Genomic DNA, 17,851 nt, shown 5'->3' on the forward strand with positions numbered 1-17,851 from the left:
CATCAAAGAGGCTTGTGCTTCCATCCATCCTTGAGTTGCCAACCATTCTTGCTCTTCAACAATCCTCCGGGATCCCAAACGAAGTACATTAAGCTCTCAAGCAACCTCAAGCAAGAAATTGGGATCCAAAATTGTTGGTTGTAGAGTTGTATGCCCGGATCCCACACTTTAGTTTCTCTATCATCCTCTTGTTGACCTTCACTTGTCTCCTTGGATGAACAACCTTCCCAAGCACCTTTGAAGTACCCAATTGAACCTTGTACTCCTCCCAATTGAATCTTGCACCACTTATACTTTGAACTCCTTTGGCTACCAACACCCACTTCTTCATCATTCAATGCTCCAAGAAGGGCCTTAAGTTGGTGGTCCGTTTCCAATAGAGCATATTGGTATGGGCCTATGAAGCTCATAGAGGGAATTGTCATCCATTCAAATTGCCATTGGATTGGAGTCACTCTTGTAAACTCTTGCATGTATGCCTCTACTTCTTGGATGATCACCTCTTCCTCACCACTCTTTTCTAGCTCTTCCTTTTCTCTCTCAAATTCTGAGAAAGGGGTTCTTCTAGATCATTGAGGGGGTTGACCAAGGTGGACAAAAATCATTGTTGATGCAATCCAATTCTTGATCAAATTCCCTCAACTCTCCACTTACATCTTCTAGTTCACTAGCTTTACCTTCCTCCTCTTGTTGCGATTCTTGCCTTAGCTCTTCTTCCTTTTCTTGAGGCTCCATGTTCTCCTCCTCTCTACACTCCTCACTTGATCCTCCACCTTCTCCAAGAGGAATGTCTTGAGTGGTTGAGCATAGGGAGGCCAAGCGGTTCACCGCTTCGGCTATGGTAGCAATGAACTCCCCTTGTGTCCTTCGGAACCCTTCTTGCTCTTGGAAAAATGTTTGAAGGTCTTGTTCTTCTTGGGGCAAGGGTTGTAAAACTTCATATTGAGGTGAAAAAGGAGATTCAAAGGTTGGGAGAAAGGTTGTGTAGTTAGAAGGTGTGTCATGTGGATGAGGGTATTGAGGTGGTTGAAAGAACTAAAGATTGATGGTTTAGAAGTTATAGTAAACTCTCGTTGCAAGTATAGTTACTAAACCAAGCAATCAACCTTTCTTACAAACGTTTTGGTTGTCACAAGTAACAAACCCCTTTAAAATTGATAACCGAGTATTTAAACCTCGGGTCATCTTCTCAAGGAACTGCAGGGAAGTATGTTCTTATTATTGGTTATGAAGATTGTAAATTGGGGTTTTTTAGACGAGGAACAAGTAATTTAAATTGCAATTAAAATAGATAAAAGACTGTAAAGTAAATAAATAACTGTAAAATAAACTTTTGGCAAGGTATGAGAAATTAGAAGTCCTATCCTAGTTATCTTTATCAATGATGATGAAAATTGAATCTTAATTCCACTCAGTTAATCTTTACTTAAAGTAAAGAAAGGTCAAGTGACTAATTAGTTTGATCTTTAAATCCTAGTTAATCCCTAAGGAAAGATTGGGATTATTGAAGTTCAATTTAATTAGCAATGATAACAATTATCAATCATGTTTGAGTTTGATAACTCCTGAGTTACTGATTTCTTAACCAAGACCAAAAGGGAAAGAGTAAATCTACTAGAATAAAAATGTCTTCAGATTGGAAGCAATAGTAACATAAATAAAAGAGAGCAATAATAAACTGAAATACCTCAAATAACATTAATTCAAAGAGTAATCTGTAACATAGAAGAATTCATAAACTAAATTGAAAAGATAAATAAAAAGGAATGTTGAACCTGATAGAAAGAGATAATCCTGAAAGCAAAAGAAATCCTAATTCTAAATCCTAAAAGAGAGAGGAGAGAATCTCTCCCTCAAAACTACATCTAATTCATGAATAGTAACTAATTGGAGACTCTCTCCTGAATAGATGCATTCTCTCACTTCATAACCTCTGATCTGTGCCTTCTGGACTTGGATTTGGGCCAAAAAGGGCTTTAGAAATCGCTGGGAGCGTTTTCTGTATTTTCTGGTGCATGGCCTCTGTCACGCGTCTGCGTGGGTCACGCGGTCGCGTCATTTGGAGTTTTTCTTGTCACGCGGTCGCTTCAGTCATGCGTTCGCGTCATATGCGTTTCACTTAAGGCGCAAGATCGCGTCAATCACGCGGTCGCGTCACTACTATTTTGCGCTGGCATGCGGCCACGTCGTTGATGAGCGGATAATTTATACGCTTTTTGGCATTGTTTTTAGTATGTTTTTAGGAGAATCTAGTTACTTTTAGGGATGTTTTTATTAGTTTTTATGTTAAATTCACATTTCTGGACTTTACTATGAGTTTGTGTGTTTTTCTATGATTTCAGGTATTTTCTGGCTGAAATTGAGGGACTTGAGCAAAAATCAGATTCAGAGGTTGAAGAAGGACTGCTGATGCTGTTGGATTCTGACCTCCCTGCACTCAAAGTGGATTTTCTGGAGCTACAAAACTCAAAATGGCGCACTTCCAATTGAGTTGGAAAGTAGACATCCAGGGCTTTCCAGCAATATATAATAGTCCATACTTTGCCCAAGTTTAGATGACGCAAACTGGCGTTCAACGCCAGCCCTCTGCCCAATTCTGGCGTCCAGCGCCAAAAACAAGCTGCAAAGTGGAGTTCAACGCCCAAACTGGCACAAAAGCTGGCGTTCAACTCCAAGAAGGATCTCTACACGTGCAACACTCAAGCTCAGCCCAAGCACACACCAAGTGGGCCCCGGAAGTGGATTTATGCATCAATTACTTACTTCTGTAAACCCTAGTAGCTAGTTTATTATAAATAGGACCTCTTACTATTGTATTAATCATCTTTGATCAGTTGTATGCTATCTTAGATCACGTTTGAGGGCTGGCCTCTCGGCCATGCCTGAACCTTTCACTTATGTAATTTTAACGCTAGAGTTTCTACACTCCATAGATTAAGGTGTGGAGCTCTGCTGTTCCTCAAAGATTAATGCAAAGTACTACTGTTTTCTATTCAATTCACTTGTTCCGCTTCTAAGATATTCATTCGCACTTCAACCTGAATGTGATGAACGTGACAATCATCATCATTCCCAATGAACGCGTGCCTAACAACTACTTCCGTTCTACATTAGACTGAATGAGTATCTCTTAGATCTCTTAATCAGAATCTTCGTGGTGTAAGCTAGAATGATGGCTGCATTCAAGAGAATCCGGAAAGTCTAAACCTTGTCTGTGGTATTCCAAGTAGGATTCAATGATTGAATGACTGTGACGAGCTTCAAACTCGCGATTGCTGGGCGTAGTGACAGACGCAAAAGGATAGTAAATCCTATTCCAGCATGATCGAGAACCGACAGATGAATAGCCGTGCCGTGACAGGGTGCGTTGACCATATTCACTGAGAGGATAGGATGTAACCATTGACAAGGGTGATGCCTCCAGACGATTAGCCGTGCCATGACAGGGCATTTGGATCATTTTCCCGAGAGAAGACCGAAAGTAGCCATTGACAATGGTGATGCATTACATAAAGCCAGCCATGGAAAGGAGTAAGATTGATTGGATGAAGACAGCAGGAAAGCAGAAGTTCAGAGGAACGAAAGCATCTCTACACGCTTATCTGAAATTCTAACCAATGAATTACATAAGTATTCCTATCCTTGTTTTAGTATTTTTTTCGAAAACCCCATTACTATTTTATATCTGCCTGACTGAGATTTACAAAGTGACCATAGCTTGCTTCATACCAACAATCTCCGTGGGATTCGACCCTTACTCACGTAAGGTATTACTTGGACGACCCAGTACACTTGCTGGTTAGTTGTGCGAAGTTGTGAACCATGGTATTGGCATCATGTTTTTGGAGCCATTACCAGGGAAAGAAAGAGCGATGAATTTTACATAATCAAAGTGTAATCACAATTTCTGCGCACCAAGTTTTTGGCGCCGTTGCCGGGGATTGTTCGAGTTTGGACAACTGACGGTTCATCTTGTTGCTCAGATTGGGTAACTTTCTTTTCGTTTCCTTTTCAAAAAGTTTTCAAAAAATTTTTCAAAAATCTTTCAAAAATTCCTCCTTTGTTTTCGAAAAAAAAAATTTTTAAAATAAAAATGTTTTCAAAAATATATTTTTCTTCAGAATTTTTAAGAATGAATTCTAGAGTTTCATGAAGCATGTTGAAGCCTGGCTGGATGTAAAGCCATATCCAAACTCCTTTGGGATTGGTCTTCAACTAATCACCTCAATGGATGTAATTCCATTCTAAAGCTTGGCTGGCTATTAAGCCATGCCTGACCCTTTGATTGGAGCTTTAGACTAAAGAGCATAAGATTCCTGGAATTCATATTAAAAATTTTGGAATCCTTATTTTTGTTTTTCATATAATTTTTGAAAAAATACAAAAAAATTAGAAAATCATAAAAATAAAAAATATTTCATGTTTCTTGTTTGAGTCATGTGTCATGTCATAAGTTTGGTGTCAATTGCATATTCATCTTGTATTTTTCGAAAATTCATGCATTCATAGTGTTCTTCATGATCTTCAAGTTGTTCTTGGTAAGTCTTCTTGTTTGATCTTTGCATTTGCATGTTTTGTGTCTTTTCTTGTTTTTCATATGCATTCCTGAATTCTTTATGTCTAAGCATTAAAGAATTCTAAGTTTGGTGTCTTGCATGTTTTCTTTGCATTAAAAATTTTTCAAAAATAAGTTCTTGATGTTCATCTTGATCATCATAGTGTTCTTGGTGTTCATCTTGACATTCATAGTATTCTTGCATGCATTCATTGTTTTGATCCATAACTTTCATGCATTGCATCATTTTTCTTGTTTTTCTCTCTCATAATAAAAATTCAAAAATAAAAAAATATCTTTCCCTTTTTCTCTCTTAAAATTTCAAAAATTAGATTTGACTTTTTCAAAAATTTTTAAAATCTAGTTGTTTTTATAAGTCAAATCAAATTTTCAATTAAAAAAAATCTTATCTTTTTCAAAATCTTTTTCAAAAATCAAATCTTTTTTTCAATTTTTTAGTTATTTTCGAAAATTTCAAAAATATTTTTCAAAAATCTTTTTCTTAATTTTACATCATATTTTCGAAAATAACATCATCAATTAATGTTTTGATTCAAAAATTTCAAGTTTGTTACTTACTTGTTAAGAAAGATTCAAACTTTAAGTTCTAGAATCTTATCTTGTGATTTCTTGTGAATCAAGTCATTAATTGAGATTTTAAAAATCAAATCTTTTTCAAAAACTAATTTCTATCATATCTTTTCAAAAATATCCTCTTATCTTACCTTTTTCAAAAAAGTGATTGCAAAATATCTTTTCTAACTTCCTAACTTCTTATCTTTTCAAAATTTGTTTCAACTAACTAACTAACTTTTTGTTTGTTTCTTACCTTTTTCAAAACTACCTAACTAACTCTCTCTCTCTCTAATTTTCGAAAAAATCTTCCCTCTTTTTCAAAATTTCTTTTTAATTAGACTAATTATTTTATTTTTTATTTGAATTTTCGAAAATTACTAACCTTTTTCAAAAACTATTTTGAAAATCACTAACTCTTTTTCAAAAATTATTTTCGAAAATTCTCCTTCTCCCTCATATCCTTCTAATTATTTATTCATCTACTAACACTTCTCTTCATCTCACATCTCTGCTCCTATCATCACCTTTGTGTTTGGATTCTTCATTCTTCTTCACCCCTATTCCTTTTCTTCTTCTACTAACAATAAGGAACCTCTTTACTGTGACATAGAGGATTCCACTTCTTTTCTTTTTCTCTTCTCTTTCTTATAAGCAGGGACAAAGAAAAAGGCATTCTTGTTGAAGCTGATCCAGAACCTGAAAGGACACTGAAGAGAAAACTAAGAGAAGCTAAATTACAACAATCCAGAGACAACCTTATTGAAAATTTCGAACAAGTAAAGGAGATGGCAGCCGAACCCAACAACAATAATGCAAGGAGAATGCTTGGTGACTTTACTGTACCTAATTCCAATTTACATGGAAGAAGCATCTCCATTCCTGCCATTGGAGCAAACAACTTTGAGCTGAAACCTCAATTAGTTTCTCTGATGCAGCAGAACTGCAAGTTTCATGGACTTTCATTTGAAGATCCTTTTCAGTTCTTAACTGAATTCTTGCAGATATGTGATACTGTTAAGACTAATGGAGTAGATCCTGGAGTCTACAGGCTCATGCTTTTTCCTTTTGCTGTGAGAGACAGAGCTAGAATATGGTTGGACTCTCAACCTAAGGATAGCCTGAACTCTTGGGATAAGCTGGTCAAGGCTTTCTTAGCCAAGTTCTTTCCTCCTCAAAAGCTGAGCAAGCTTAGAGTGGATGTTCAAACCTTCAGACAGAAAGAAGGTGAATCCCTCTATGAAGCTTGGGAGAGATACAAGGAACTGACCAAAAAGTGTCCTTCTGACATGCTTTCAGAATGGACCATCCTGGATATATTCTATGATGGTCTATCTGAATTAGCTAAAATGTCATTGGATACTTCTGCAGGTGGATCCATTCACCTAAAGAAAACGCCTGCAGAAGCTCAAGAACTCATTGACATGGTTGCTAATAACCAGTTTATGTACACTTTTGAGAGGAATCCTGTGAGTAATGGGACACCTATGAAGAATGGAGTTCTTGAAATTGATACTCTAAATGTCATATTGGCTCAGAATAAAATATTTACTCAGCAAGTCAATATGATTTCTCAGAGTCTGAATGGAATGCAAGCTGCATCCAACAGTACTCAAGAGGCATCTTCTGAGGAAGAAGCTTATGATCCTGAGAACCCTGCAATAGCAGAGTTAAAATACATGGGTGAACCATATGGAAACACCTACAATCCATCATGGAGAAATCACCCAAATCTCTCATGGAAGGATCAAAAGCCTCAACAAGGCTTTAATAATGGTGGAAGAAACAGGTTTAGCAATAGCAAGCCTTTTCCATCATCCACTCAGCAACAGACAGAGAATTCTGAGCAGAATCCATCTAGCTTAGCAAATTTAGTCTCTGATCTATCTAAGGCCACTGTGAGTTTCATGAATGAAACAAGGTCTTCCATTAGAAATTTGGAAGCACAAGTGGGCCAGCTGAGTAAAAGGATCACTGAAATCCCTCCTAGTACTCTCCCAAGCAATACAGAAGAGAATCCAAAAGGAGAGTGCAAGGCCATTGAATTAATTACCATGGCCAAACCCACAAGAGAGGAGAAGGACGTGAATCCCAAGGAGGAAGACCTCCTGGGACGTCCAGTGATCAATAAGGAGCTTCCCTCTGAGGAACCTAAGGAATCTGAGACTCATCTAGAGACCATAGAGATTCCATTGAACCTCCTTATGCCATTCATGAGCTCTGATGAGTATTCCTCTTCTGAAGAGAATGAGGATGTTACTGAAGAGCAAGCTGCCAAGTTCCTTGGTGCAATCATGAAGCTAAATGCCAAATTATTTGGTATTGAAACTTGGGAAGATGAACCTCCCTTGTTCACCAATGAACTAAGTGATCTGGATCAACTGACATTGCCTCAGAAGACACAGGATCCTGGAAAGTTCATAATACCTTGTACCATAGGCACCATGATCTTTAAGGCTCTGTGTGACCTTGGTTCAGGAATAAACCTCATGCCCCTCTCTGTAATAGAGAAACTGGAAATCTATGGGGTGCAAGCTGCTAAAATCTCATTAGAGATGGCAGACAATTCAAGAAAACAGGCTTATGGACAAGTAGAGGACGTGTTAGTAAGGGTTGAAGGCCTTTACATCCCTGCTGATTTCATAGTCCTGGATACTGGAAAGGAAGAGGATGAATCCATCATCCTAGGAAGACCTTTCCTAGCCACAGCAAGAGCTGTGATTGATGTAGACAGAGGAGAATTGATCCTTCAATTAAATAAGGACAACCTTGTATTTACAACTCAAGGATCTCTCTCTGCATCCATGGAGAGGAAGCAGAAAAAGCTTCTCTCAAAGCAGAGTCAACCAAAGCCCCCACAGTCAAACTCTAAGTTCGGTGTTGGGAGGCCACAACCAAACTCTAAGTTTGGTGTTGGGAAGTCTCAACAAAGCTTTGAACACCTGTGAGGCTCCATGAGAGCCCACTGTCAAGCTATTGACATTAAAGAAGCGCTTGTTGGGAGGCAACCCAATTTTTATCTAACTATATTTTTCTTAGTTATATGTCTTTATAAGTTCATGATCATGTGGAGTCACAAAGTAAATATAAAAATTGAAAACGGAATCAAAAACAGCAGAAGAAAAATCACATCCTGGAGGAAGCATCTGCCTGGCGTTCAACGCCAGAACAGAGCATGGTTCTGGCGCTGAACGCCCAAAATGGGCAGTATCTGGGCGCTGAACGCCCAAAATGGGCAGTATCTAGGCACTGAACGCCCAAAATGGCAGCATCTGGGCGTTTGAACGCCAAAAATGTACCTGGAGGAGAGCTGGCGCTGAACGCCCAGAACAAGCATGGTTCTGGCGTTCAACGCCAGAAATGGGCAACAAATGGGCGTTGAACGCCCAAAATGGGCACCAACCTGGCGCTGAACGCCCAGAGTTGTGTGCAAAGGCATTTTGCATGCCTAATTTGGTGCAAGATTGTAAATCCTTGAACACCTCAGGATCTGTGGACCCCACAGGATCCCCACATACCTCCACTCACCTTACCTCCTCATAATCCTATATCACGCTATCTCTCCATTCATAATCATCCCTTCTATTTTCCATTTACCACTCACATCCATACACCCCACCTACTTTCAAAATTCAAAATCTCTTTTCCCACCCAATCCCACCCATATAGCCGAATACACACATCCCTCCATCTCCTCCATATCTCTTTCTTCTTCTTCTATTCTTTCTTCTTTTGCTCGAGGGCGAGCAACATGCTAAGTTTGGTGTGGTAAAAGCATAAGCTTTTTGTTTTTCCATTACCATTAATGGCGCATAAAGCCAAAGAAACCTCAAGAAAGAGAAAAGGGAAGACAATTGCTTCCACCTCTGAGCCATGAGAGATGGAAAGATTCATCACACAAGCCCATCACTAAGAAAAGGATGGAGCAAACAAGAGAGCACATTCATGGATCTCAACAGGCACATGAAGAAGCTCATCATCAAGAGATTCCTGAGATACCTCAGGGGATGCACTTTCCTCCACAAAACTATTGGGAGCAAATCAACACCTCCCTAGGAGAATCAAGTTCTAACATGGGACAATTAAGGGTGAAACATCAAGAGCACTTCATCATCCTTCATGAAATTAGAGAAGATCAAAAAGCAATGAGGGAGGAGCAACAAAGACAAGGAAGAGACATAGAAGAGCTCAAGGACATCATTGGTTCCTCAAGAAGGAAACACCACCATCACTAAGGTGGACGCATTCCTTGTTCTTACTTTCTCTGTTTTTCATTTTCTATGTTAAGTGCTTATCCATGTTTGTGTCTTCATTACATGATCATTAGTAGTTAGTAACTTTGTCTTAAAGTTATGAATGTCCTATGAATCCATCACCTCTCTTAAAAGAAAAATGTTTTAATTCAAAAGAACAAGAAGTACATGAGTTTCGAATTTATCCTTGAACTTAGTTTAATTATATTGATGTGGTGACAATGCTTCTTGTTTTCTGAATGAATGCCTGAACAGTGCATATGTCTTTTGAAGTTGTTGTTTAAGAATGTTAAATATGTTGGCTCTTGAAAGAATGATGACAAGGAAACATGTTATTCGATAATCTGAAAAATCATAAAACTGATTCTTGAAGCAAGAAAAAGCAGCAAAGAACAAAGCTTGCAGAAAAAAAAAATAGGCGAAAAAAATAGAAAGAAAAAGAAAAAGCAAGCAGAAAAAGCCAAAAGCTCTTAAAACCAAGAGGCAAGAGCAAAAAGCCAATAACCCTTAAAATCAAAAGGCAAGGGTAAATAAAAAGGATCCCAAGGCTTTGAGCATCAGTGGATAGGAGGGCCTAAAGGAATAAAATCCTGGTCTAAGCGGCTAAACCAAGCTGTCCCTAACCATGTGCTTGTGGGGGTGTAGGTGTCAAGTGAAAACTTGAGACTGAGCGGTTAAAGTCAAGGTCCAAAGCAAAAAAAAAAAAAAAGAGTGTACTTAAGAACCCTGGACACCTCTAATTGGGAACTTTAGCAAAGCTGAGTCACAATCTGAAAAGATTCACCCAATTATGTGTCTGTGGCATTCATGTATCCGGTGGTAATACTGGAAAACAAAGTGCTTAGGGCCACGGCCAAGACTCATAAAGTAGCTGTGTTCAAGAATCATCACACTGAACTAGGAGAATCAATAACACTATCTGAACTCTGAGTTCCTATAGATGCCAATCATTCTGAACCTCAATGGATAAAGTGAGATGTCAAAACTATTCAAGAGGCAAAAAGCTATAAGTCCCGCTCATTTGATTGAGCTATGTTTCATTGATAGTTTGGAATTTATAGTATATTCTCTTCTTTTTATCCTATTTGATTTTCAATTGCTTGGGGACAAGCAACAATTTAAGTTTGGTGTTGTGATGAGCGGATAATTTATACGCTTTTTGGCATTGTTTTTAGTATGTTTTTAGGAGAATCTAGTTACTTTTAGGGATGTTTTCATTAGTTTTTATGTTAAATTCACATTTCTGGACTTTACTATGAGTTTGTGTGTTTTTCTGTGATTTCAGGTATTTTCTGGCTGAAATTGAGGGACTTGAGCAAAAATCAGATTCAGAGGTTGAAGAAGGACTGCTGATGCTGTTGGATTCTGACCTCCCTGCACTCAAAGTGGATTTTCTGGAGCTACAGAACTCAAAATGGCGCACTTCCAATTGAGTTGGAAAGTAGACATCCAGGGCTTTCCAGCAATATATAATAGTCCATACTTTGTCCAAGTTTAGATGACACAAACTGGCGTTCAACGCCAGCCCTCTACCCAATTCTGGCGTCCAGCGCCAGAAACAAGCTGCAAAGTGGAGTTCAACGCCCAAGCTGGCACAAAAGCTGGCGTTCAACTCCAAGAAGGATCTCTACACGTGCAACACTCAAGCTCAGCCCAAGCACACACCAAGTGGGCCCTGGAAGTGGATTTATGCATCAATTACTTACTTCTGTAAACCCTAGTAGCTAGTTTATTATAAATAGGACCTCTTACTATTGTATTAATCATCTTTGATCAGTTGTATGCTATCTTAGATCACGTTTGAGGGCTGGCCTCTCGGCCATGCCTGAACCTTTCACTTATGTAATTTTAACGCTAGAGTTTCTACACTCCATAGATTAAGGTGTGGAGCTCTGCTGTTCCTCAAAGATTAATGCAAAGTACTACTGTTTTCTATTCAATTCACTTGTTCCGCTTCTAAGATATTCATTCGCACTTCAACCTGAATGTGATGAACGTGACAATCATCATCATTCCCTATGAACGCGTGCCTAACAACCACTTCCGTTCTACATTAGACTGAATGAGTATCTCTTAGATCTCTTAATCAGAATCTTCGTGGTGTAAGCTAGAATGATGGCTGCATTCAAGAGAATCCGGAAAGTCTAAACCTTGTCTGTGGTATTCCGAGTAGGATTCAATGATTGAATGACTGTGACGAGCTTCAAACTCGCGATTGCTGGGCGTAGTGACAGACGCAAAAGGATAGTAAATCCTATTCCAGCATGATCGAGAACCGACAGATGAATAGCCGTGCCGTGACAGGGTGCGTTGACCATATTCACTGAGAGGATAGGATGTAACCATTGACAAGGGTGATGCCTCCAGACGATTAGCCGTGCCATGACAGGGCATTTGGATCATTTTCCCGAGAGAAGACCGAAAGTAGCCATTGACAATGGTGATGCATTACATAAAGCCAGCCATGGAAAGGAGTAAGATTGATTGGATGAAGACAGCAGGAAAGCAGAAGTTCAGAGGAACGAAAGCATCTCTACACGCTTATCTGAAATTCTAACCAATGAATTACATAAGTATTCCTATCCTTGTTTTAGTATTTTTTTCGAAAACCCCATTACTATTTTATATCTGCCTGACTGAGATTTACAAGGTGACCATAGCTTGCTTCATACCAACAATCTCCGTGGGATTTGACCCTTACTCACGTAAGGTATTACTTGGACGACCCAGTGCACTTGCTGGTTAGTTGTGCGAAGTTGTGAATCATGGTATTGGCATCATGTTTTTGGAGCCATTACCAGGGAAAGAAAGAGCGGTGAATTTTACATAATCAAAGTGTAATCACAATTTCTGCGCACCAGTCGTCCATGCGATCGCGTCGCTTCCAGTTTCTTCAAAAACTTCATTTTATGCTTTCCTTCCAATTTTGTATGTTTCCTTTCCATCCTTTAAGTCATTCCTACCTTAGAAGATCTGAAACTACTCAACACACGAATTACGGCATCGAACGGAAATAAAGGGTAATTAAAATAAATATTTTTAAAGCATAAGAAACACGTTTTTCACATACATCACATAATAAGGAAGGGAAAGTAAAACCATGCAATTAACATGAATAAGTGAGTGAAGAATTGAATAAATCACTTAAATTAGGCACAAAATATATCATAAAATATAGGTTTATCAGTGGTGTATAAGGGTGTGGTGGTTCATATGATTGGTAATAAGGTGTATACATATTTTGATCCCATGGAGGTGTATGGTGTAGTGCTTGAAGGTTTGGTGGTTGAGGGTTGTGTGGGTATCTTTCATATCCTTGGGTTTGGTATTCATATAGGGGAGGGCTTGGGGAAGGAATTGGCTCGTTGTAGCATGGGAAAGATTCCTCCTCCCTCCATCGCTTCTCCCACTCCTTGATGCAATTCCAATTTGAAGTCATTATAGCCTACAAAATATGCACAACCAAGCTCCAAGCAACAAGGGTGATATCTCATAGAGAAAGTAAGAAATAAAAGCAAAAGATATTAATAAACAAGAAAAAATAAACATCCAAATATTAACAAAAACAACCAAATAACCAAAAAGTAAGCTATTTACACATGGACATATTCACAACAACCAAAAGATATAATACCGTTTGCATCCCCGCAACGGCACCAAAAACTTGATGAGAAGAATTCGTTGTCGATCTAGAATTTCTCAAAATAGAATATGTTCGTTGCAAGTATAGCCTAGACCAACAAACAATCCTCTCAATCAAAGTTTAGTATTTTCAATTCAAAACATATAAACCGAGAGTCTTTCAACCTCGGGTCATTCTCCCTAGGATGCAATCAAAGTGTTACTTCCTTGGTTGTTAGGGAAAAAAGGGGGTTTTTAAGCAAGAAATGAAAGATTAAAAGAACTAAGCAATAAAAGAACTAAGAGATAAGCAAAATTGTCAATTAATGCAAGTAAAGGGAAGCAAGATCAAAACTAGTGAAAATGCTATAAATGCAAGAAGAGCCTTGACTTGGGAAGATCCAAGAAATCCTATCATTGTTATAACCACGACTATGGTAATTATGATGAGTCAATCTCGCCTAGTCAACCCCAACCATCGAGGAGTAAGTCAAGCAAGCATAATTGACCTTAATTTATAAGTCCTAGCTAACTTACCAAACTAGTTAATAAAAAGCTAGCATCAATGGAAACAAGAGTCAACTAACTACCCAAGAATTACCACTAAATGTCGGACATTATGACTCTAGTATCCTAGGAACTCAAACCACAAGCCAAGGTGGGAAAATCTACTCAAATTCTAAAGTTGGCATTTTCACAAACACTTTGTGTGCATAAAAATAAAACATGGAAAATTGCAAAGTAAAATAGAAAACTATAACTAACTATCAACAAAACCAAATATAAACAAGCAATCAAATATAAAGGCATCATGAAACATAAAATTCATTGATCAAAACTTCAAGAAACACAAAATTGCAATTATAAACAAGTAACTTGAACCAAAGCAATTGAAAGTAAAAGTGCTATAATTAAAGGTGAAATTGAGAGTACTTACAATGAAAGGAGCAAAATCAAAGATCAAAACTTCTATAAAATGCTACAATGGAGATAGAAATTAAACCTTAAGAGAGCATTTTCTACTCTACTCCTACTCCTACTCCTAATGCATTTTCTACCTAATCTAACCTAATGAAAGCCTTCCTCATTTATATGTGTTGAATTCCCCTTATATAGAACTCCAAAATCAGCATCCAAGCCTTCCAAAATAGGCCAAAAGCCCTCAAAAAATGCATATAGCACGCGTTTCATTAAAAAAATCACGTGCAGTGACCTGTGTGTGTGCGTCCGCACACTTGGCTGAATGTTGACCTGTGCGTACGCACAGGTGCTTGTGCGCGCGCACACATGGAAATTTCCTCTTGTACGTACGCACGTTGGCTTGTGCGTATGCACACTTGGCTGATTCGATCTTGTGCGTACGCATGCTTGCTTGTGCGCATGCACAACTTGCTGTGTGTGCTTTTCCTTGTTTTCTTCATATGTTCACCCTTCTACATGCATTCTTTCACTTTTGCTTAACTAATCTTGCCAAAATGATATGAAATCAGTCACAAAATATATCACGGCATCGAATAGCATAAACGTGGAATTAAATTACTCTATTTAAGCACAAAAATGCATGTTTTCACATTTAAGTCCAAATTAGGGATCAAACACAAAAGTATGCTATTTTAGTGCTTAAGTGTGAGTTCATGTGCTAGAATCCATCCAAATTGAGTCAAAATATATCATTAAATATGGACTCATCAGGGGCCTCATTCTCCATTTTCCTATATTGATCATTTATATAAAAGTTCTAATGAAAAATTAAAAAATAAATAAGAAAATATTATTACAATATACAAGGATACAGTCATGCGGCGGTGAAAAGGAAAAATGACGCCGCGATAATAAACAATGAGACAGTGAAGGGGTGACGACATGATGAACATTGAGCAGGAGTGGTGAGGAATATGGTTATGACGCTATGGAAGATTGCGATTTGTGAGTTCTGGCTTTCTGAGGTGATTGGGGAGTAGGACGGCACAGTATTAGTGTTATGGAGAGAAGGAAAGACACTTTTGAAATTAAGGTATATATATGGTATGTAAAATGACTAAAAAATTTATATTAGAAATAAATTATTAAGGGTATTTAAATAAATTTAATAATTCAGAGATTAGAGGGGACGAGGCGGGAATCCCTACTCGGGTCCCCACCTCTACCTCGAAAGAATTTTCGCCTTCATTCTTATTTCTGTGGAAAGAATTCTCCGCCTTTGAGTTTCCTTTGGGGCGGTTCTCGCAGGAATTTCTGCACTTCGAAGAGTTTTGTCATTCCTAATATCATCTAGCTATTATCTTATAACATGCAGTATTTGGATACTAAAAATATTAGCATAATGTGTTCTGATATCAGTATACATATTTCTCTTTTCTCATAATATTTTAGAAAAATATCTTTATTTAAAATTATATAAAAATTAGTATTTAATGACTAAAATTTTATTAATTATCAATTATAGCTAATAAATCTAAACCGTATTTTTCTTATGTTGTGTAATAGAAATAATAGTCATTAACACTATTCAAATTTTTTAGGTAATTTTAGTTGAAATACACAATTCATTTTCCCATGATTGATTGTATCTGTATGCCCAATTCTTTATCCAATTTCTATCATTAATTTTCATAAAATTAAATGTTATATGTAGTGTTTCTTTTATCGTTTATAAGTATAAATTTTAGAGTCAAAGTATTTTATTTAATTTTTAATTTTTTTTTATTACTTCATAAACTAAGAATATATTCTTCTTTTTTTATGAAAATTAATTATTTTGAGGTATAATTTATAGTATTTTTAATCTTTTATTGATATAGTCATACTCTTATTTTTTTGATCATTTGATGATTGTTCTTACTCAAAATTATTTTTTTTATCTAACCTGGCAGTACAACTGTTTTTTACCGCAATTGTTTACAATGCATCACATCTATTAAATACCATATCGAGTTGTGTTCACTAGTCTAAGTTTTAATTACAGATGTAAGAGTCAACGAAGAGGTTGGATCTACTTATATATTATAACCAACCTAATGGAATGTGAGGAGCTTGATTTTTGATTGTGCAATTGCTTGTAAAGAGTTTTACAAATTAAGTTCGAATTCTATCTCTTCTATACTTTCTACGTCTATTAGAAAAACTTTGAAGTAAATCACTTAATGAGATTGAGTTCCTTCATTTTAGGTTCAACTTTTGAAGAATTGTGTTAGACTTGAAGATGCAATTTAAAAATCTTCATTGATTTCTCCAGCACAAACCTCATATTACAATGTTGAAGATGAAGGTCTCTAGATGAAAGTTGCAATCTCATAAGCCCCAGAAGTAAACAAACAGCATCATCTAATTTCTTTTGATTTACCAATACATTCAACAAGCTATTATAAACAATTGCATTCACAGGTGCCTTATTAGAATGAGATTTAACAAGTAATTCCCTTAACATATCAAATTTGTTTGTCAGTGTATAAGAAGAAACCGAAAATCCTAACAGCTTACTCTCATGCAATTTTTCATCAGATTTCATTTAATTATATATTAATGTTGCTGAATTATGAAGGCCTGCTTGACAAAGGGATCTTAATAGCACATCATAAGTCAAATATGTGTGAGATATGTTCAACATTTTCTTACTAAAGTGAAAGAACTTCAAAAGCAAGGTGGGATTGTTCAGCCATTTGATAACCTCTAATGCAAGTGGAGGAGTTAAATGATCACTAAAATAACCAAAAAATCTATCAAATGAGTTTGACCAAACAAAAAGAGTTGTGACAACCTTCACAAACCAAATCTTAGGTCTTATGATCAGCCCTTTCTCCTTAAGTGGTACAAGAGCAGATCTTCGGTGAGCATGAGCATAACTATGCGCAAGGACTACCTTGAAAGCTCGCACAGCAGCAGAAGGGTTTGTGAACATAATTGTTAAACTTGAACCTGTGACTGTCTTCGCCAGAGGCATCGCATCACTGTTATGTTGTTATTTATATCTCATATCTCAATGAGAGAGTAGAGAGAAAACAAGAGAGAAGGTGAGGGGGTGGGGAGTGGTGAGTGGCACACAGTAAGAAATCCTATAAGTCATTGAAAAACACTACAACCAACCACACGCTTCACTGGTCTAGATAAGAGGATACCATATGTCAAGAAGAATAGACCGTTTGATGGAAAGACTCTAGAGAAAGGAGCAATAACGGTTTTTGCAGAGAACCTTCCACCGAACACTACCGTAGAGTGGTTGTGGAGAATCTTTGGGAGAAAAACAAAAGTAATTGATGTTTTCCTATTAAAAAAAAGGAACTCAAACCCATTAAAGTTTGTGTTTGTTAAGTTTGAGAAAATAACCGAGGCGATTAAGGTGATATAGAAGATTGATGGATGGAAAGTATGGGGATGTAGGCTAAGTTTGTCCAAGGCAAAGTATAAGAGGAAGGAGATGGGAAAAATGGAGAACAAGATGGAAGAAGGACATAATGCGTAGGAAGCCAAGAGAATGGAAGATAAACAACCTAAATTTTCACAAAGTAGAAAGTGTGATGGGAGATTGTTTAGAGATGCTGTTGTTCATGGAAAAGAAGCCACGGGGGTTTGAACATGAGAGATGACAATCAATTGTACCTATTCAAAAACTCTAAAGTTATGCTTGAGACTAATAGAGAGATGGCATATATAATGAAGAGAAGTCTAACTAGTGAAGCAATTGTTCCCATAAATTTTGAAGAGACCAAGGCGGGGTGTTATGAAAGATTGGTGCGACATTTTTTATGTGAACATGGTCGGTTCATTCAAGTTATTGATGACGTTCAATACGATGGAGAATATGCTAGTTGCAAAATGGTCACCATTTCTCTTGAATCACTTCGTTGATGTT

The 17,851-nt window shown here is 37.3% G+C and overlaps 1 non-coding gene across 1 annotated transcript; it reads right to left on the minus strand.

The window, feature by feature from the left end:
* Window positions 1-6,315: 6,315 nt before the first annotated feature.
* Window positions 6,316-6,423, minus strand: LOC112774663 (small nucleolar RNA R71). The gene has a single exon (XR_003189136.1). It is a non-coding gene; the product is annotated as a small nucleolar RNA R71 (small nucleolar RNA).
* Between the last annotated feature and the right edge of the window lie 11,428 nt (window positions 6,424-17,851).

This window comes from Arachis hypogaea, chromosome 18 (genome assembly GCF_003086295.3).
Source record: "Arachis hypogaea cultivar Tifrunner chromosome 18, arahy.Tifrunner.gnm2.J5K5, whole genome shotgun sequence".
Classification (NCBI taxonomy): Eukaryota; Viridiplantae; Streptophyta; class Magnoliopsida; order Fabales; family Fabaceae; genus Arachis; species Arachis hypogaea.